The sequence below is a fragment of the Bubalus kerabau genome, chromosome 18 (genome assembly GCF_029407905.1).
Source record: "Bubalus kerabau isolate K-KA32 ecotype Philippines breed swamp buffalo chromosome 18, PCC_UOA_SB_1v2, whole genome shotgun sequence".
In the NCBI taxonomy this organism is placed as follows: domain Eukaryota; kingdom Metazoa; phylum Chordata; class Mammalia; order Artiodactyla; family Bovidae; genus Bubalus; species Bubalus kerabau.
In genome coordinates, this window is record NC_073641.1 from 25,829,837 (window position 1) to 25,853,096 (window position 23,260).

General features: G+C 39.7%; 1 long non-coding RNA gene across 1 annotated transcript; it reads right to left on the minus strand.

The window, feature by feature from the left end:
• Positions 1-1,879: 1,879 nt before the first annotated feature.
• On the minus strand, positions 1,880-21,402 carry LOC129632934 (uncharacterized). Its single transcript, XR_008704762.1, has 4 exons — positions 20,972-21,402; positions 14,828-14,931; positions 4,628-4,740; positions 1,880-2,462 (listed from the first exon to the last, which is right to left on the minus strand). It is a non-coding gene; the product is annotated as an uncharacterized LOC129632934 (long non-coding RNA).
• Positions 21,403-23,260: the final 1,858 nt, after the last annotated feature.

Genomic DNA, 23,260 nt, shown 5'->3' on the forward strand with positions numbered 1-23,260 from the left:
CTTCGGTATACTTGCCTGGAGAATTCCATGGACAGAAGAGCCTGGTGGGCTACAGACCATGGGGTCACAAACAGTCAGACACATCTGAGTGACTAACTCACACACTATGGAAACCAGTATGGAAGTTTCTCAGAAACTACAAATAGAACTACCATGTGACCCAGCCACTCTTGAATATGCTTTTAAAACCCCAAAACACTAACTGAAAAGGATTCATGCACCCAATTTTTCATAGCAGCATTATTTACAGTTGGCAAGACATGGAAACAACGTAAGTGTTGGAGAGAGAAACTGTGAGAGTGTGTATACAATGGAATACTCGGTTGTGTCTGACTCTTTGCAACCCTATGGACTGTAGCCTGCCAGGCTCCTCTGTCCATGGAATTCTCCAGGCAAGAATACTGGAGTGGGTTGCCATTTCCTTCTCTAGGGGATCGTCCCGACCCAGGGATTGAACCCAGGTCTTCTGCATTACAGGCATATTCTTCACCATCTGAGCCACTAGGGAAGCCCCTAATGGAACACTGCTGCTGCTGCTGCTAAGTCGCTTCAGTCGTGTCTGACTCTGTGTGACCCCATAGGCGGCCTCCTACCAGGCTCCCCCATCTCTTGGATTCTCCAGGCAAGAACACTGGAGTGGGTTGCCATTTCCTTCTCCAATGCATCAAAGTGAAAAGTGAAAGTGAAGTCGCTCAGTCGTGTCCGACTCCTAGCGACTTCATGGACTGCAGCCTACCAGGCTCCTCGGTCCATGGGATTTTCCAGGCAAGAGTACTGGAGTGGGGTGCCATTGCCTTCTCCAAATGGAGCACTATTCAGCCATTAAAAAGAATGAAGTTTTGCCATCTGCAACAGCATGGATGGACTCGGAGGGCATTATGCTAAGTGAAACAGATCAGACAGAGAAAGACAAATATTGTATGATATCACTTACATGTGGAATCTAAAAAATACAACAAACTAATGAATACAACAATAAAGAAGCAGACTTACAGATATAGAGACAAACTAGTAGGAGAGAGGGAATAAAGAGGTGGGGGGAGGGGAGCTACAAACTATCGGGTGTAAGACAGCCTCAAGGATTATACAACACTAAGAATAAAGTCAATCTTTTGTAATATTGGTAAATGGAAAATAACTTTGAAAAATTGTATAAAAATAGTTGAAAGAACAAGAGACTAAATTTCAATAACAAAGATTCAAATGCATAAAAATAGTTCATGTGCAAGCCACAATGTTTGCTTAACAAATGAAAATCAATATACCTTGCAGTTCACACTGATTTTCACTGTTTAAAATTTAAAGCAATATGTGAAAATTCCAACTGGCCACTTAACATGACATAATAGAAATAAGTTACATTTCTTTGCTTGCTCACTGTGCCAGTGTTCAATTTTAATCTCCTGTTGAAATGCAACAAAATGATACATCACAGGAATGAGTGACATAAACTCTGACTAACACAAGTTCACAAAGCTTAAAACATGAGAAACTTTCTCTCTCAAAGACATGTAGTTAAGACCCTGTTTGTTGAGGACTGACTGTATAATGGAGATTTTTCCCAACTATCAATGTTTCTAAGAGAATAAGAAATAAAAGTGTGTTGATTTGAAGCTTCCATCTGTAGTATTAAAATTCAACAATGATCATAGATTGTAGAACTTAGACCAACCAACAAAAGCTTTTTTCAGATAGGAATATTTTATCCCATTTATTTAGAATTACTCATCTGACATAACAGACAATTTACATAATAGACTTGTAATTGGTTTTATTTTGTTAAAGTGTCCAGACAATGTATCTTCTTAGTCCTGACACTTCAAGTAGACAGACTACTCCCATGGGCTTTAGTTTGCTACAGGAATAAAATGGCATTCCATTTTATCAGTTATTCATGAAAAAATTTATTTGAATCAAAACATAAGTAGAATCACTGGCTGGATGATTCTGTAGGTCACATGACTGAATTTAAATGTCAATCTTACTGTCTCCTCCTTAAAATAGATGCTGTGGGCTGTAATCTGTGTCATAAGTGATAAGCATGATATCTCGGTTTCAGCATAGGATTTTATGGGACAGGACAAAATTAGGGACATGAAGCAATCTATATGTGGAAAACACAAACAGATTTTCCGCAATTACTTCTTTCTCCTCCCCTCTCCCAGTTTTCTCTCTCATTTCTGCATCTAACAGAAAAGAGCACCAGTACTCCAATGTCTGCAGCAGGCAGTTGAGATAAGAATGGAGGTAATCACATTTGAGTTTTAAGGTAAGGGTTTGTTTTTTCACACATAATCGGGTGAGACAGGAGTTGCTAACATCTGCTAATGATGCTATCAACAAACCAGACTTTATGGTTTATGCTCCACTAATTTATTAGACTTCATGTTTGTCTTCATGTTTGTCTTCATGTTTGATGTTTCATGATCACAAGATTGTTGCTGTAGCTCCAGGCATCTTGTCTGCATTAAAGATAAAAAGAAAGGAGGGGTAGAAAGCTTCACAGATTGCTTCTGTCTCTTTGTTTAAGGAAGCAAAAAAGCATTTCCCAGGAAACTCCCAGGTGGGTTTTCACTCGAGTCTCAAAATCAGACCTGAGGCACACAGTTACCCTTACTTGCAAGGGAGGCTGGGGAATCTAGTTTCTCATTCTCCTAGCCACTATAGTGACAGGTAGGCAAGGGAGAAAGGAGTTGGGGAAAGCTCTTATACTATCTAACAGGATCTGTCACAGAGGTTTGATTGGTGTCACTAATGTAGAGAAACCTGAAGAGAAAAGACAGGAGAAATGTGTCCTTTAGACTCTGACACCAGAGCTCGGGCTCCCTAGCAGGGAGTGAGATGGGCTTCCATCCTCAGAGAGGATCCACGATAGTTCTTGGCCTTCCTTTGGGGACCTGGGAGCCTGAAAGTGACGGAAGCACTTGGAGGGCTGCAGCTAGAGCCCGAGACCTGGGTATGTGATGAGTCTTTAAGTGTGGGAGTCTCTGGGAATAAGATGAAAGAAATGATTGGTATTCAGGTCGGATTCTCCTTAATAAATTTTCACCTTCATCTTTTAACTAAAAAAAAGGAAATAAAAATTTTATGCAAGTAGAATATGCTCATTGTAAAGTAATTCAGATAAACAGGAAACCATAATGAAGTAAGAAGTGATAATCCTACCATCTAAAGATACAATTCTGAATATTTTGGTATATTTTCTTTCAGAAATTTTTAATATATATACATATGTGAATGTATAAGTATGTTTGTGTGTATTTAAAACTTGGATCCTCTATATATATGATTATTGAATAGCAGCAGTGGACCATTGTATAGAAATGGTCAAAGGTTCTGCAGTCACATAGAGATGGTTGATTCCTATTATGGTCCTGAGGGGACTGGTCAGCTCGGTGACTTGGGTCTTATTGCTCAATTTTGAAACCAGGACAATAGACATTGTGAGACTGATCGAGGTGATGCATCTCAAATGCTTGACACAGTGCCTGTTACCTGACAAACACTATAGTTATCTGTTTGTATTAGTTATCTATGGCTGCTGTAACAAATTGCCATAAAGTTAGTGCTTAAAACAACACAAACTTACTATCTCATAGTTCTGTAGATCAGAGATGGCTAAGCTGGGTTCTCTACTCTGGATTTCTTGGAAATCAAGGTGTTGGCTGGATTCTTATTTAGAGACTCTGGGAGGATTCCATTTCCAAACTCAGTCTGATTGTTGGCAGAATCCAGTTCCTTATGATGGCAGGGCCAAGGTCTGTATTGCCTGGCTTGCTGCAAACTGGGGACTTGTCTTTACTCCTAGAGCTGTCATTCTGGCCCTTGCATGTGGGCCCCTAAATCTCAAAGCCAGCAAGGTGTATAAAACCCTTCTCACTGGAATCTAACTCCTCCTTCTCTCTTGCTTCCAACTGGAGAAAACTGCCCATGAAGTAAAAATATAGGTATGCGTTAATGTCGAAAATGTGGGCATAGATTGCATTTGGAGAGCAAATGTGGTGTCCTTGCTCACGGCTGAATTCTGGAGCCTACTTGTCAAATGTAGGGATCTAGAGAGCAATTTTATTGAGTGCTGGAGACATTCACAACAGTTTCTTAACTCTTCTAGGCAATCCTGGAGAGGAAATCCAGAAACAGTAAATTGAATCCAATTCTTCCTTCCTAGTGGAATTCCCTGCCTCAAGGTATCTCAGATTGAGTTATAGAAGGAAACTTGCCCAGGTCCTGGAGGCATCTTAGTCCCTTGGGAAAAGATGCATTGATTTAAAAAGAGAGAACATTTTATGCATATCTCAATGTCCCACAATTCTGAAAAGCTTAAAAATGTATTGTCATGTGACCACAAGTCCTATTAAAAATGTTATTTAAAAGTTCTACATTTTTATTCTAACTCACTGGGTTAACTGAGTTTTTCTTGCCATCCCAAGTACCTAACAGATCTTTCTTTGAAAAAAATATATTCTCGTATTAACGAATCCATCTTCATCTAGTACCTCTTTCTTTCTGGAGTGAACTTTGATTCACTCATTTATGAGGTCCTGTGTATTATTTTCATCTAGTTGTTCATATTTTATTGCCACTTACATCTAGAATTAATCTGAGACCATTTGTAATGAAAACTTACATGAAATAGGATGGTTAAAACTGAGTACCATTGGGAATTCCTTGGTGGTCCATTCGTTAAGACTTTCACTGTGTGGAACCAGGGTTTAGTCCCTGGTCAGTGATCCCCAGGAGCTGCAAGGTGTGGCAACAAAACAAACAAACAAAGAAAATTGAGTATCATTCAATGTAAGGAAATCTGCATACTTGTGATAGTAATTTGCTTTGATTCAGTTAGCCCTGCACTTTAAGATCTATAGCCTTCCTTTAGGCAAACACCTGTTCAAACTTGCATGGTGGTGGTGGTGGTTTAGTCGCTAAGTCGTGTCTGACTCTTGCGACCCCATGGACTGTAGCCTGCCAGGCTCCTCTGTCCATGGGATTCTTCAGGCAAGAATACTAGAGTGGGTTGCCATTTCCTTCTATTTTCAATATTTACTTTTAGCTGCTTAACAAAACACAAGGTAAATCAGACATAACAATTATTTACATTTATTCATATTGTACTGATGCAAGGGAAAAGAAACACCACAGATTTACTTAGGATTTATATGGATAGCCAAGTAATAATTAGAAATTGCATTTAGGTATAGGATGTGGAAAATTCAATTATTTTTAAGTCATGCCATGGTTTAAAGCAAATACAGATACACTGTTCTGTGAGGGATAATAATGGTTTTGAGCACTTTCATAAGATCATGCCTAACCCTCAAGGTTTCAGGATTTCTCTTTCATTTATTTCTTTATAACAGAAATTCCTAATGTAGAAGATACCTCTTAGGGTTGCTTCCAAGCACATCATGACTCCCCTTTTCTGGGAAGAGATCTAAGGACACAGGACTGGTTCTGTTTGGTTTAGGCTATCACCCAACTCTCGCCCTTATCATCCACATCACCAACAATAGCTGATTGAACCAAGAGATTCTTTTTTTTTCAACAGAATTATTGTAATACATTTTACATACTATGTAATTCACTGATTTGAAATGTGCAACTTAACATTTTTTAGTGTATTCAAGGGTTTTGCCACCATCTCCACAGTTCAATCCAGCTCAGTCACTCAATCGTGTCCGATTCTTTGCATCCCCATGGTCTGAAGCACGCCAGGCTTCCCTGTCCACCACCAACTCCTGGAGCTTGCTCAAACTCATGTCCATCAAGTTGGTGATGTCATCCAACCATCCCATCCTCTGTCGTCCCCTTCTCCTCCTGCTCTCAATCTTTCCCAGCATCAGGATCTTTTCAAATGAGTCAGTTCTTCACATCAGGTGGACAAAGTATTGGAGTTTCAGCTTCAGCATCAGTCCTTCCAATGAATATTCAGGACTGATTTCCTTTAGGATGGACTGGTTGGATCTCCTTGCAGTCCAAGGGACTCTCAAGAGTCTTCTCCAACACCACAGTTTAAAAGCATCAATTTTTCGGCTCTCAGCTTTCCTTTTAGACCCAACTCTCACATCCATACACAACTATGGGAAAAACCATAGCTTTGACTAGACAGACTTTTGTTGGCAAAGTAATGTCTCTGCTTTTTAATATGCTGTCTAGGTTGGACATTGCTTTTCTTCCAAGGAGCAAGCATCTTTTTATTTCATGGCTGCAGTCACCATCTGCAGTGATTTTGGAACCCAGAAAAATAAAATCTCTCACTGTTTCCATTGTTTTCCCATCTATTTGCCATGAAGTGATGAGACCAGATGCCATGATCTTTGCTTTTTGAATGTTGAGTTTTAAGCCAGCTTTTTCACTCTCCTCTTTCACTTTCATCATGAGGCTCTTTAGTTCTTCTTCACTTTCTGCCATAAGAGTGGTGTCATCTGTGTATCTGAGGTTATTGATATTTCTCCTGGAAATCTTGATTCCAGCTTGTGCTTCATCCAGCCCAGCATTTCACATGATGTACTCTGCATAGAAGTTAAATAAGCAGGATGTCAATATACAGCCTTGACGTACTCCTTTCCTGATTTGGAACCAGTCTGTTGTTCCATGTCCCATTCTAACTGTTGCTTCTTGACTTGCATACAGATTTCTCAGGAGGCAGGTAAGGTGGTCTTGTATTCCGATCTCTTGAAGAATTTTCCAGTTTGTTATGATCCACACAGTCAGAGGCTTTGGCATAGTCAATAAAGCAGAAGCAGACATTTTTCTGGAATTCTCTTGCTTTTTCTATGACCCAACAGATGTTGGCAATTTGATCTCTGGTTCCTCTGCCTTTTATAAATCCAGCTTGAACATCTGGTAGTTTATGGTTCACGTACTGTTGAAGCCTGACTTGGAGAATTTTGAGCATTACTTTACTAACATGTGAGATGAGTGCAATTGTGTGGTAGTTTGAACATTCTTTGGCATTGCCTTTCTTTGGGATTGGAACGAAAACTGACCTTTTCCAGTCCTGTGGCCACTGCTGAGTTTTCCAAATTTGCTGACATATTGAGTGCAGCACTTTGACAGCATCATCTTTTAGGATTTGAAATAGCTCAACTGGAATTCCATCACCTCCACTAGCTTTGTTTGCAGTGATGCTTCCTAAAGCCCACTTGACTTCACATTCTAGGATGTCTGGCTCTAGGTGAGTGATCACACCACTGTGGTTATTTGGGTCATGAAGATCTTTTTTGTATAGTTCTGTGTATTCTTGCCACTGCCTCTTAATATCATCTGCTTCTGTTAGGTCCATACTTTGTCCACCTGATGTGAAGAACTGACTCATTGGAAAAGACCCTGATGCTGGTTAAGACTGAAGGCAGGAGGAGAAGGGGATGACAGAGGATGAGATAGTTGGATGGCATCACTGACTCAATGAACATGAGTTTGAACAAGCTCTGGGAGTTGCTGATGAACAGGGAAGCTTGGTGTGCTGCACACCATGGGGTTGCAAAGAATAGGACATGACTGAGCGACTGAACTGAATGGCAGTGATGATTCTTTCATGATTTTCATCTCTGAAACATTTTAATGACTTCACTTCATTATATATATGTGGAATAGCTTATTTAATCAACACCCTGTGGCTGGATATTTAAAAATATATATGAGATTATGCTCATTTCTATAATTCTCTCAAAAGTGAACAAAATGGTAGGAAATCAAGGAAAGTAAGGCATTTCTTCCAAAATTCAGATTTTCTGGCCTTTATAATGGTGGGACAGTTTTGAGTTCTATAATCTAAGATAAATATTGAAACCCGAGGCTTCAGAATAGCACAGTAAACAAAGCACTGAGAAATAGGAATTGAAATCATTTAATCTTAGGAAGCTTACAGACGACAATATATTTATATAAATGAATATCCCACAACACCTTGCATTTTCATGTGTCCCCTCTTGCAGACTGTCAATATTGAAACTATTACTGTGCTTGTTTCCTCTTCACTTTTAGTCCAAGAGCTCTCCGAGGGCAGAAATGAACTCAATTCTCTGTTTACCCTGTAGTGTGTGCTGTCTATTGAACAGGAGTTGAACATAATCATGATCTCTCAGAGAACTACAGAGCAGCCAGAGTTTAGTCCTGCCTACAGTATCTATGCTGATTTTCATCAGTGTCTAAAGGAATTGCCAGCCATGAGACTCTGTATGCTACTGTGTGTTTCCTAGTCCCGTGAAGAAGAATTTAAGAAGCTTTTCCTCTGCCTTACTCTAGTAAATCAGGTCATTGTGTATAGTATTACTGAAATGTAAACATTATTGTGTTGAAATTATGACCAAGTTGCTAATTTGAACTTTTTGAAATGTTAACTAAATGCTTCTGTATTTACACAGGTATATTTACTCATTGGATAAGTATAGTTGGAAGTGTTTCATTTAAGTGTGATGGTCTAACAGTCTTGTGCTTCAGCTGAGGGACAAGTTTTCCATAATAGTGAGACAATTCAAGTTTTCTGAGCAATTTGAAAAACTAATATCTAGGAGATAAAGCTATGAAACCTCAAGAAAAATTAAGAATGGTAGCCCCTGTGGCACACAGCCAATCCATGTACTCAAATTATGCTCTCAAACTTTGAAGGTTGTTCTAAAATTGTACTAGCTTCTTGGCAGTAAGGTAACAGTAAACTTTTAGGTTTTAGGACTCACACCTTCCTACACTGGACGACAAAATAATTTAGGTGGTTTGTACCTTGCTATAAAGTAGGTCTGATTCTGGTACATGTCAACTGGTGTTTAACAACAGGAAACAGAAAATGTCCTTGATGAGATCTTCACTTTTATTTGGCAGCAGGTAACAAAGTAAAGGCTCTTTTTTAGTCAAATCTCCTGTTAATAAAGACAAACATCCTACCTCGTCTCCTTACGTGTTGTCCCGGGGCGGGAGGCGGTAAGCAGAGAAACAAGTTTATAAATGCCTCAATTCCCTAGCAAAATCAAGTAGGTTGGAGCTGTGTGAGTTAAATATTACTTTAGAAGAGCTCCTGGGACTTCCCTGGTGGTCCAGTGGTTAAGACTCTAGGTTCCCCCAGCAAGGAAGCACAGGTTCGATCCCTAGTGGGGGAACCAAGATCCCACATGCTGCGTGGTACAGACCACACCAAACCAAAACCTCCTTCCTTTAATTCACTGCTGAGGTTTGTAGTACAGTGGCTGAATATAGTTAGCATTCAATAAATTTCAGCTATTAGTTGTTTTTTTATTAAGGAAATATCAATTTAAAAACTTACTCAAAAAGCTAATGGGTACACCTACAAATAACAATGAATTTAAAGAATCAAAGTGAAAAGAAAATGGCAAGTAAGAAGTCAAAGGTACCAGGATGCATATTATGTTGCTTTTTTTTTTTTAACCTAATAAGATAGTCCTGTAGTCCTGAAAAATTTAGTGGATTTATTACTTTTCCTTGTTCACAGTGCCACCTTCAGGAAAAAATTTCATTTTAATTTGGTGCAAATGCATTCTTATTGATTTGAGCTAGGTCAAATATCTGATGATTAGGCATAATAAAGACAATGTTAGTTTTAATTTAATCCATTATCATGAGAATGTCTGATTTTTTTCTGCCTGGCTGTGTTCAACGCAGAGTTTTAAAATTTTGATGTGGGGCATTTAAAAAATTGATTAGAAAGGGAATGTGAATGTTTCTAACTTATTTTCTTTCAGAACATCATACTTAGATCATAATATATAAATTATTATAAAGAAGAGGGTGGTATTGGAACCAAGGTGACTCCAGAGTCCAGTTTCTTAATATCTACATTATACTACCTCCTGGAATAACCTTTACTTGGAATCATAGAAATCAGAGCTATGTACCTAAGGTAGAGGCTTTAATTTAAACTTTGCTTTATATTTGGGAAAATTGAAGCCGAGATCTTGTTCAAAGTCTCCTGGACAAGAGAAATTAAATAAGAGATCTTGTCCAAGATCTCCTGTAGCTGAATCTCATATATTTACTACTTCCTTTGAAGTGGGGTGAATTATGATAAATCCTAATCAGAAGAAGAAGAGGGTGCTCTGGCATCAAAAATTAGGGGCTGGGATATGATTCAAAAAGTTAAGAAAGGAAGTTATGTTTGAACTCTGGAATCAGGGAAGAGATTAACTGGGTTGAGGAGGAGGGGCATTCAGTTCAGTTCAGTCGCCAGTCCTGTCCGACTCTTTGCGACCCCATGAATCACAGCACGCCAGGCCTCCCTGTCCATCACCAACTCCCGGAGTTCACCCAGACTCACGTCCATCGAGTCAGCGATGCCATCCAGCCATCTCATCCTCTGTTGTCCCCTTCTCCTCCTGCCCCCAATCCCTCCCAGCATCAGAGTCTTTTCCAATGAGTCAACTTTTCCCATGAGGTGGCCAAAGTACTGGAGTTTCAGCTTTAGCATCATTCCTTCCAAAGAAATCCCAGGGCTGATCTCCTTCAGAATGGACTGGTTGGCTCTCCTTGCAGTCCAAGGGACTCTCAAAAGTCTTCTCCAACACCACAGTTCAAAAGCATTAATTCTTCGGCGCTCAGCCTTCTTCACAGTCCAACTCTCACATCCATACATGACCACAGGAAAAACCATAGCCTTGACTAGACAGACCTTTGTTGGCAAAGTGATGTCTCTGCTTTTGAATATGCTATCTAGGTTGCTCATAACTTTCCTTCCAAGGAGTAAGCATCTTTTAATTTCATGGCTGCAGTCACCATCTGCAGTGATTTTGGAGCCCCCAGAAAATAAAGTCTGACACTGTTTCCACTGTTTCCCCATCTGTTTCCCATGAAGTGATGGGACCGGATGCCATGATCTTCGTTTTCTGAATGTTCAGCTTTAAGCCAACTTTTTCACTCTCCACTTTCACTTTCATCAAGAGGCTTTTCATGTGTTTGTTAGCCATCTGTATGTCTTCTTTGGAGAAATGTCTATTTAGTTCTTCGGCCCATTTTTTGATTGGGTCATTTATTTTTCTGGAGTTGAGCTGTAGGAGTTGCTTGTATATTCTCGAGATTAGTTGTTTGTCAGTTGCTTCATTTGCTATTATCTTCTCCCATTCTGAAGGCTGCCTTTTCACCTTGCTAATAGTTTCCTTTGATGTGCAGAAGCTTTTAAGGTTAATTAGGTCCCATTTGTTTATTTTTGCTTTTATTTCCAATATTCTGGGAGGCGGGTCATAGAGGATCCTGCTGTGATGTATGTCAGAGAGTGTTTTGCCTATGTTCTCCTCTAGGAGTTTTATAGTTTCTGGTCTTACGTTTAGATCTTTAATCCATTTTGAGTTTATTTTTGTGTATGGTGTTAGAAAGTGTTCTAGTTTCATTCTTTTACAAGTGGTTGACCAGATTTCCCAGCACCACTTGTTAAAGAGATTGTCTTTAATCCATTGTATATTCTTGCCTCCTTTGTCAAAGATAAGGTGTCCATATGTGCGTGGATTTATCTCTGGGCTTTCTATTTTGTTCCATTGATCTATATTTCTGTCTTTGTGCCAGTACCATACTGTCTTGATAACTGTGGCTTTGTAGTAGAGCCTGAAGTCAGGTAGGTTGATTCCTCCAGTTCCATTCTTCTTTCTCAAGATCGCTTTGGCTATTCGAGGTTTTTTGTCTTTCCATACAAATTTTGAAATTATTTGTTCTAGCTCTGTGAAGAATGCTGTTGGTAGCTTGATAGGGATTGCATTGAATCTATAGATTGCTTTGGGTAGTATACTCATTTTCACTATATTGATTCTTCCAATCCATGAACATGGTATATTTCTCCATCTGTTAGTGTCCTCTTTGATTTCTTTCACCAGTGTTTTATAGTTTTCTATAAGAAGACATACAGATGGCTAACAAACACATGAAAAGATGCTCAACATCACTCATTATCAGAGAAATGCAAATCAAAACCACTATGAGGTACCATTTCACACCAGTCAGAATGGCTGCGATCCAAAAGTCTACAAGCAATAAATGCTGGAGAGGGTGTGGAGAAAAGGGAACCCTCTTGCACTGTTGGTGGGAATGCAAACTAGTACAGCCACTATGGAGAACAGTGTGGAGATTCCTTAAAAAACTGGAAATAGAATTGCCTTATGATCCAGCAATCCCACTGCTGGGCATACACACTGAGGAAACCAGAAGGGAAAGAGACACGTGTACCCCAATGTTCATCGCAGCACTGTTTATAATAGCCAGGACATGGAAGCAACCTAGATGTCCATCAGCAGATGAATGGATAAGAAAGCAGTGGTACATATACACAATGGAGTATTACTCAGCCATTAAAAAGAATACATTTGAACCAGTTCTAATGAGGTGGATGAAACTGGAGCCTATTATACAGAGTGAAGTAAGCCAGAAAGAAAAACACCAATACAGTATACTAACGCATATATATGGAATTTAGAAAGATGGTAACAATAACCCTGTGTACGAGACAGCAAAAGAGACACTGATGTATAGAACAGTCTTATGGACTCTGTGAGAGAGGGAGAGGGTGGGAAGATTTGGGAGAATGGCATTGAAACATGTAAAATATCATGTATGAAACGAGTTGCAGGTCCAGGTTCGATGCACGATACTGGATGCTTGGGGCTGGTGCACTGGGACGACCCAGAGGGATGGAATGGGGAGGGAAGAGGGAGGAGGGTTCAGGATGGGGAACACATGTATACCTGTGGCAGATTCATTTTGATATTTGGCAAAACTAATACAATTATGTAAAGTTTAAAAATAAAATAAAATTAAAAAAAAAAAAAAGAGGCTTTTGAGTTCCTCTTCACTTTCTGCCATAAGGGTGGTGTCATCTGCATATCTGAGGTTATTGATATTTCTCCTGGCAATCTTGATTCCAGCTTGTGCTTCTTCCAGCCCAGCGTTTCTCATGATGTACTCTGCATATAAGTTAGATAAGCAGGGTGACAATATACAGCCTTGACGAACTCCTTTTCCTATTTGGAATCAGTCTGTTGTTCCATGTCCAGTTCTAACTGTTGCTTCCTGACCTGCATATAGGTTTCTCAAGAGGCAGGTCAGGTGGTCTGGTATTCCCACCTCTTGAAGAATTTTCCACAGTTTATTGTGATCAACACAGTCAAAGGCTTTGCATAGTCAATAAAGCAGAAATAGATGTTTTTCTGGACCTCTTTTGCTTTTTCCACGATCCAGTGGATGTTGGCAATTTGATCTCTGGTTCCTCTGCCTTTTCTAAAACCAGCTTGAACATCAGGAAGTTCACGGTTCACATATTGCTGAAGCCTGGCTTGGAGAATTTTGAGCATTACTTTACTAGCGTGTGAGATGAGTGCAATTGTGCAGTAGTTTGAGCATTCTTTGGCATTGCCTTTCTTTGGGATTGGAATGAAAACTGACCTTTTCCAGTCCTGTGGCCACTGCTGAGTTTTCCAAATTTGCTGGCACATTGAGTGCAGCAATTTCACAGCATCATCTTTCAGGATTTGAAATAGCTCAACTGGAATTCCATCACCTCCACTAGCTTTGTTCATAGTGATGCTTTCTAAGGCCCACTTGACTTCACATTCCAGGATGTCTGGCTCTAGGTGAGTGATCACACCATCGTGATTAACTATAGTTATTAAGAATTACATTTATGTACATATATACATATGTACATAATGCCTAGGGGCATTAGGAGGAATGAAATATATGAAAATCTCAAGATGAAAGGAATATGGTTTCTTTAAAAGGAAAGTTTACTGCAAATACAATGCAAAGGGGTGTATGGTTCCAGGTGAGGCTGGAGAGAAAAGGAGAGGCCAGATCATAGAAGAACTTTTGGCCTTGTGAAGATTCTGGTCTTAGGAAGACTTAAGCAGAGGAGTGACATGATCTCTCCTTAAAAGGGATCACTCTGACTTTACTATAACAAAAAATGGGTTAGAGAAGAAGAAAGGATATGGGAGAATAGCCAGACAGTCATGGCTATTGTTAGGGCCAGAGGTATTATCACTTATGGCTGCATCTCTACAGATTTGTAGCAAGAGCTTGGTCAGAGGAAGATGCTCACACACTTTGCTGAAGACATCTCAGAATGATGGGTTCTTGTCATAGTCTCATAACAGATTTGAACCACAGGACTTCAAATCCCAGACTTTCATCCCTTCCTTTGGAAACCTTTAGCCTTTTTCTCTCATCTTCTATGTCCTGTATTCTGGCCTGGAGAATTCCATGGACCATATAGTACATGGGGGTTGTAAAGAGTTGGACACGACTGAGCAACATTCACTTCTATGTCCCAGGTTTCACTTTGTTAGGTTGCAGATGATCCATAAATTGCTTTATTCATTTCTTGATATTAGCAGAACAAGACCTCTTAAAACTTACATGTGCTTTTTCTAAGAGAATGAATGAAAAGGATCATTTAAAGATTAAAATTCCAAACTATCTGTATGTTTTCAATGCGAATACATCCAGTTAGGGAAAGAGCATAAAATTCATTGTAATTTTTAAGCCTTTTTTCACATTTAGTTTACTCTTGTGATTTTATCATCTTTTTTTTTTTCAATTAAAAAAAGAATTTATGGTACCTCAGACTAAGAAGATGGTTGTGAAAAGTGAGTAAAACTTAGGAGGTAAAATTGACTGGATCTGGTAGTGGATAAAACAAGGAAAAGGAATGAGATATCAAGGATGCTGGCTTATATCACTGGATGGATTACAGCACATTCACTGAGTTAGTGAATATTGGAGGAGGCCAAGATTTTGGGGGAAGGTCTTTAGTCTGCTCTTAGTAAAAGTCTGTGGTGCTTGTGAGGCTTGTTTGTCTGGATTAGGTATAGGTAACTGACACCATGAACAAGGTTGAGATTACCTGTGGACAGTAGGTATAGTGTTAAGAGGAAACCCCCCCAGTGGTGGGCTGGAGCTGATCTGCAGTGCCCTCCTCTTCCCATTGCTGCATGTCATGTTGGTAACCTGAAAGAGGCAATGGTGGAAATATTTACAACACAGAAATTGGCAAAAACTTCAAATTTTAGGTCTTGCCCTGCCTCTCAACTGATTATCAGCATGCTATTTAAACCTTTCAAAAGCTTACTAAGAATGAACCAATAGTAGCTACTAAGAAAAAGGAAAACCAAGAAGACAAAGGAAGACCAAGCTTTAGTCTCTGGAAATGCCTTAATTTGTTAAGTAGAACAATACAGAATTTTAAACAAAAATAAATCAAGTAGAATGCTTTTGTTGAGTGTAACCTACTTCATTCTTACTAAAATGTATGTAATAAATAAAATTAAAAACTTAAATCAGAAGATTTAGAGTATAATAGGCCAGGTTGGTCCTTTAAACACATTATTTTAATTAGGATTATAAGAGGATATAATGGCTTAGCTGGAATTACATTGAAAATTTTAACCATAGAACAAGTTTCATCTATTTAGAATGCAAATTTTTAATGCACTGTATTGTTGAGCCTTTAAAATTCTTATCTGTCACATTTGTGTTAACTGACTTCTAATGTAGGTATCTAAATACTTATAAAATTAAAAAATAAATCTAGTAAACTAAATAAATTGTGCAGAGATTGAAATAATAATTTTGATCTTGTTAGTACACCATGGGCTAACTAAATTTCTCTAACATCTAAGTTTCCAGCCATCTGCAGATGTCTTGAACTCAGACTATGAAAATGACACAGAAGAGCAAACATAAAAAATCTATGGTTATATGAAACTTGGTTTTCCACTCTCATATTAACTTATCACTTAAGGGTATAGGTCTTCAATTTTATTTTATCCTATTTAAATCTGATAAATTAGCCTATTACTGTTGCATGGGTGCTGGCAGAGACAAAAGATTTTGTTTTTAATTAAAAATATTTTTGTTGAAGTATAACTGACATATAACATTATATTAGCTTCAGGTGTACAACATGATTTGGTATTTGTATATGTTGGGAGATGAGCACCACAATAAATCTAGTTAACATCTGTCACCATGCTATGCTGTGTGTGCTTAGTCACTAAGTCGTATCTGACTCTTTGCAACCTCATGGACTGTATCCCGCCAGGCTCCTCTGTCCATGGGGATTCTCCAGGCAAGAACACTGGAGTGGGTTGCCATGCCCTCCTCCAGGGGATCTTCCCAACCCAGGGATCGAATCCAGATCTCCGGCATTGCAGGCAGATTCTTTACCAGCTGAGCTACCAGGGAAGCCCCATCTATTGCCACACATAGCTATAATTTTTTCTTAAGAACAAAGGACTTTGTTATTCACAACACAGCAAGAGGCATGAACATCATATTTACATCAATTCACCTTGTCCCCAAATCCCACAGGGATGACGTGAAGGGTCCAAATAGATGCCTTTCCCCACAGTAGGTTGCATTAGAGAAGAGGGAAACTTAGTTGGGGAATCTATTTCTTTTACAGTGAGCAGAAGAAAGCCTGTTCTTTGTTCCAGATGGAGAGGTTACCCCATACCTCAAGACTGCTTGTTGCAAATTATGAGAAATGGTTTACCAGTCATTCATTCAGACTTTGCATCCCATCCTTAGCATATTCAACAAGACATGCAGGAATGTAAGAGACCCATGGGGGAATGTCTTCCAAGATAAATGTTAGGGTTTCTAGTCCTAATCAGTTTATTGGCATTTGAGTTGCATGGTCAGAGACAGCGAGATGATGACTCAGCTCAGTTCAGCTGCTCAGCCTTGTCAGACTCTTTTCGATCCCATGGACTGCAGCAGGCCAGGCTTCCCTGTCCACCACCAACTCCCAGAGAGTTGGTAATGCCATCCAACCATCTCATCTCATCCTCTGTCATCCCCTTCGCTTCCTGCCTTTAGTCTTACCCAGCATCAGGGTCTTTTCAAATGAGTCAGTTCTTCACATCAGGTGGCCAAAGTATTGAAATTTCAGCTTTAGCATCAGTCCCTCCAATGAATATTCAGGACTGATTTCCTTTAGGATTGACTGGTTGGGTCTCCTTGCAGTCCAAGGGATTCTCAAGAGTCTTCTCCAACACCACAGTTCAAAAGCATCAATTCTTCGGTGCTCAGCTTTCTTTATAGTTGAACTCTCACATCCGTACTTGACTACTGGAAAAACCATAACTTTGACTAGATGGACCTTTGTTGGCAAAGTAATGTCTCTGCTCTAGTTGTGACTTAAAGCAGAGTATTACCAAGTTGTTAGTGCCTACTTTAGTTGTTAATTGGTGAACAGTATGATACAGAGTACATCAAGGCTGTATATTGTCACCCTGCTTATTTAACTTCTATGCAGAGTACATCATGAGAAACACTGGGCTGGAAGAAACACAAGCTGGAATCAAGATTGCTGGGAGAAATATCAATAACCTCAGATATGCAGATGACACCACCCTTATGGCAGAAAGTGAAGAGGAACTCAAAAGCCTCTTGATGAAAGTGAAAGTGGAGAGTGAAAAAGTTGGCTTAAAGCTGAACATTCAGAAAACGAAGATCATGGCATCCGGTCCCATCACTTCATGGGAAACAGATGGGGAAACAGTGGAAACAGTGTCAGACTTTATTTTCTGGGGGCTCCAAAATCACTGCAGATGGTGACTGCAGCCATGAAATTAAAAGATGCTTACTCCTTGGAAGGAAAGTTATGAGCAACCTAGATAGCATATTCAAAAGCAGAGACATTACTTTGCCAACAAAGGTTCGTCTAGTCAAGACTATGGTTTTTCCTGTGGTCATGTATGGATGTGAGAGTTGGACTGTGAAGAAGGCTGAGCGCCGAAGAATTGATGCTTTTGAACTGTGATGTTGGAGAAGACTCTTGAGAGTCCCTTGGACTGCAAGGAGATCCAACCAGTCCATTCTGAAGGAAATCAGCCCTGGGATTTCTTTGGAAGGAATGCTAAAGCTGAAACTACAGTACTTTGGCCACCTCATGCGAGGAGTTGACTCATTGGAAAAGACTCTGATGCTGGGAGGGATTGGGGGCAGGAGGAGAAGAGGACGACAGAGGATGAGATGGCTGGATGGCATCACTGACTCGATGGACGTGAGTCTGAGTGAACTCTGGGAGTTGGTGATGGACAGGGAGGCCTGGCGTGCTGTGATTCATGGGGTCGCAAAGACTCGGACAGGACTGAGCGACTGATCTGATCTGATCTGATGATACAGAGGTGGAAAGAATATTAGAACTCCTAATTTTATAAGTAATCAGACTTTTGGGAGAGGAGTAACTTGGCTAAAATCACACTGCAAGTTAATGGCAGGACAAGAGTGTCTAGCTTGCACTAGAAGTCCACTGTTCTTTCACCCATCCAGTTTCTATTCTACTTCTCCAGAAATGTTCTCAATTCAGAACAATTATGGGGTACTAATTTACATTACCCCAGCTCAAATCTGGAGGATAAATCAGAATTCAGTTCATTTCCAATTGTAGATATGTAACTGTCTAGAGTAGGGCAGGTCCCTGTCAGGGGTAGTTTTTCTCAAACTTAAGTCTTAAATCAAAAGGTTGCATGGTGAGCACAGAATTGGAATATATGAGTATTCTAATGATATAATCATCAAACCAGAGAAGCCACATGGATTCCTTTTGATTTAGGATATTTCTATTTAGATAATGAGGTTGGAATTTTAGAATGTATTCACTCACATAATATTTACTGACCATCTGCTATGTGTCAGACATCTATTACGTGTAGGCTCTGGGCCCAAGGATAGTCTTCTCTTGACAAGTGCTTTATAGAGATGTATTATTCAAACACTCTTTTAAGTTAGACAGCTAAGTGCCATTACTTTATCTAAAAAGAAAAAAATTATCTTAGAGGCCTTATATGATTTCTCTTCATTCTCATCATAAATCTGTACAGTAGAAAATAATTATCACATTTTGCAAATGAGGAACTTGAGACTTACAGGGGCCAAATAACATTTTCAAGTCACACAATTAGCAAGTAGTAGGAAGGTCTTTAGGAGAAGGCAGTGGCAACCCACTCCAGTACTCTTGCCTGGAAAATCCCGTGGACAGAGGACCAGAGAAAATCCCATGGGGTCGCACAGAGTCAGACATGACTGAAGCAACTTAGCAGCAGCAGCAGCAGGAAGGTCTTTCTTTTGTGGCTCTATTGTCCTAGTTCCCAGGTGACTCAGTGGTAAAGAATCTGCCTGCCAAGCAGGTAACTGGTGTTCAATCCCTGGGTTGGGAAGATCCCCTGGAGAAGGAGATAGCAACACCCTCCAGTATTTTTGCCTGGGAAATCCCATGGGCGCAAAAGAGCCTGGGTTACAGTCCATGGGGCAACAAAGAGTCAGACATGACTTATGGACTAAACAACAAGAAATCCTAGTTCCATGATTTGGGAAAGATCCTAATCTCAAATCTGCAAATCAATTCAGCAAACATTTACTGAATGACAACGATGTACAAAGTTTACTATGTGCAAGGCAGTGAGCTATTCTCTAAAGAGGACACAGAGATGACAAAGCAAGATTCTTGAATACTTGAAGGTTACAATACAGTGGAGAACACACACACATACTCATATGTAAAAGCTGGAATTAAGTAGACAAGCAGTACAAAAGATATGCTATGGGAACATAAGGAGGAGAAAAAATTCCAACTAAGAAGATCTGAGAAGGCTTTTGGGAAATGGCAACTGAAATTTTATGATCAGATTGCCAGAAGAAGATAGGGAAAAAGAGCTCTAAGGTGAGGCTCCCTCAGCAAAGGCCTGAAGGCAGGACAGTGCTGGGCCTTAACCACAGCATGGAGGACTAGAGGTATTTTGGTGGGATTGTGGGAGATGATGCAAGAAAGGTAAAGAGATGTTAAAATCACAGAGGACTTGTATTTGAGCTAGAAAATTTAGAGCTTAATTCTGTGTGTAAAGAAGATCCTTTCAGGGATTTGGGGCAAGGGAGAAATATGATTAGCTCAAGATGATGCTTACTGCCTTTAAAAGCTTTGTCACTGGGTCTCCACTGCTTTGCCTAGTGCATGGTACTTGCTGGGTACAAATAAACATGTGACATGAAGGGAGGTGGAGTAGACTAGAGGTTGAATTATCAGTTAGGTTCTTGTAATCTTCAAAAAGAGGACAGATGGAATCAACACTACAGAGGAAAAAACTGTCTTTGATAGCAGATTTTAGTACATGATAAAGGGAGAGTTAAGGGTGACTTTGACTTTGCTCCACAAGGAAGATAGCAATATTGGGAACAAGGTGCAAACAAAAAGAACAGGTCATTTGGGGAGGATGGGAATAGGGAAAGATTCTCAATTCTGTTTTGGATTATGTTGTATTTGAAGTGCTGGTAGGATATCCAATAAAAGAATTTTCAGGTCTAGAGCCTTTAATGAGCCCTCTTTTCTTTGAGGGGGTATCATGTTCATATGCCTGACTTCATCTGTTGTGTTTTATACAGATTTGTTCTCATTTTGGTTTGATAGTTAACTTTACATCCCTTAAATTCGTGGGGAAATAACTTAATACCCTATGCAAGAGCTACCCTGCCGAGAAAGAGAAGGGGGAAATGAGTTAAGTGGTTGGAGGGGAAAGGATATGATTTTTATGCTTTCAGCTGCCGACTTTACTCTCCATCGTCATTAACTGGGGTATGGATGGCGAAAAACATTTTAAAGGGACAGACTGTTAAGAAATCATTCAGTAACGGGACAACATGCATGTACTTTTACTGCTAATTGAAAAATGTCGTGTAACCAGAGGTGACGGACTCTACTGGCTACTCTTCTGATTGACGCTTTTACAGAGCTAGAAGCTTCACAGGTTACGTTTTTAGAGTCCTACTGATAGTCTGAATTATAAGGGGATACACTGATTTCTTCCTCCGCCCTATTTTGAGCTATGTATTTTGGGAAGAAAGCACTCTCCGAGAGTTTATTAGTTCCCTCCCTTTCCCCTCACTCCTCCTCCGTAATGGAGAGAGCTGAAGTCCGTCTTCATTCAGTCTCGCACCCGCACACCCACCGCCCCCCTCCTCTCCGGCCCCACGCAGGCTTTCCCCTCACCCGGCGTGGCTCGTGTCCCCGGACCGTTGGCGCAAACACCAACCGTCCCTCCTGTACCGTAAGGCGCGCGCCGCGCGCACGGCGTGTGGGGCGGGCGCGCGGGCGCTGGAGCGCGAGCTGGGCTGTGGATGCGCTACCAGCCTCCAGCCGCGCGGGTGGAGCCGCGGTCCGAGCGCCGCGCCAACAGACCGTTGGAATTGGGGCGGGGGAGCTCTCCGGTTTGCGTTTCTGGGAAAGCAGTTGAAATCAGTGAAGTAGAAAAAGCAAGTTGCGAAACAGATAAGCATAGTAAGATCCCATCTATGTAGAAAGCTTCACAGAGCCGGATTATTTATGTTTAAGTCTGTAAATACGTTGGAAAAGGTCTGACGATGCTGAGGAAAGGAATAGTAGCTTGGGAGAGCGGGTGAAGGGAGCTTACTTTGTATATTGTACATTTCTGAGATAGTGAAAGTTGTTATTATTTAGAGTGAAAATGTGAAAAAAAAAAAAAAGAAGAAAATGTGATCATGTAATTAACAAAACCTGCTGCGTTTGGGAAGCTTGGATATCCTTTTCTTTCCCATCGGTAGAGCCCTGCTTAGACTCAGAGCACCAGCAAGAGATGAGCCCGGAAAAGCTTCTTCCCTCTCGCCCTTCTCTGTGCCTCTCTAAACCGCCTGTTTCCCCTTCACCTTCTTATTCCAAATCCTTCGAGGTGGACTCTGGCCTTTGCCAAGGGATCTTCCTCACAGCCTTTCTTATTATTACAAATCTATCTTCAAAATCCACTCCCAAAGATATTTTGAGGATAGTAAATTACACAGGCGCTGAACATTTGAATTAGCCCGTTATTCGTAAAACATATTTGACAAAAAGTTAAGATAAAATGTTTATAGAGTATGTATATATAGATATATATTTCCTAAACAGTTGCACCATAGTTTTTTTCTATTTGTATAACCACATGATGTTTAATTAAAAAAAATTTTAAGGTTTCATTTTGAACTAATTTGGCTTAGAAAAAGTTACAAAAATGGTGGATAGTATCCCATTATATCCTTCACTCAACTTCCCTAAATATTAACATTAAACATACCAATAATAAATGATTATAGCCAGGAAATTAACATTGCTATTATTCTATTAACTAATCAACAAGAAATTCACATTTCCACAAGTATCCAACAAATGTCCTTTCGTCACCAGCCACCGCCCCCCCCCACCCTCCCCTTCCCCGCCGACTAGATTTCAATCCAGGATCTCATAATGCATTTAATTGTCATGTCTAATTAGTTTCTTCTGACCTGTGGCAGTTTCTCAGTCTTTCTACCTGTTTGACACTTTTGAAGAGTACTACTGGCCAATTATTTTGAAATGTCCTTCAATTTGGGTTTATTTAGTATTTTCTCATTATTGAAGTTACAATTTTGGGGGGCAAGAATATCACAGAAGTAATGTCCCCTTCCAAGTACACAATATCAAGAGGCACATGAGGTTTATGTGTCATTAATGGTGAGATTACTTAGTGAAGGTAGTGTCTGCCAGGTTTGTCCAATGAAAAGTCATAATTTTTCTTTTTGTATTTAATCATAGGAGGCAAACATCCTAATCATATTCACACCAATTTTAGCATTCATGGTTTCTGACTGGGATAGTGTGTGATATTTGCCAAATGGTGATTTTTCTGTTTCCATTATCCTGAAGTTAAATTTCAATCTGAATATTTAAAATGCACAATAGCTTTTAAAAGGAAAATTTTGACTAATATTTTTCTACTTTACATTAGGGGGAAAAGGTATTTGGAGGCTGTGAGATATACCATGGAATTAGTGGCTACAGTGGAATTTATAAAGGTATTACTCATAGAAAACTGAATTCTAAATAATTTGCTATCCTTAGTACTTGTAAAAAACATGGGGTCTAAAATCGCAATTTATATGTATGTATAAGCTCATTAACTGAATTGGTTGTTACTCCCAAGTTTGTACCCATTCTTATAAATGGGAAAATGTAAAATGGTATTTAAAATAGACCAAAGATAAAAAGCCTTTAATACTATTACTATTTTTAGTTGGTATTGAAAACTAATCTTTTAAATCCACAGTACATCTGACTCTTATCCAATGATATTTCACTTTATTTAGCCTCCATGTTTGCTGAAAGGATTTACTGGAAGTTGGAATGAGTATCCTTTGAATGCACTGAAAGGAAAGTAGAATTCTTGTGGGTGAAGTTTAGAGATCTTTTAATCCAAGGGTTATTTGACTAGCAAGAATTTTGATGAATCTCATTTGAAGATTGTTACCC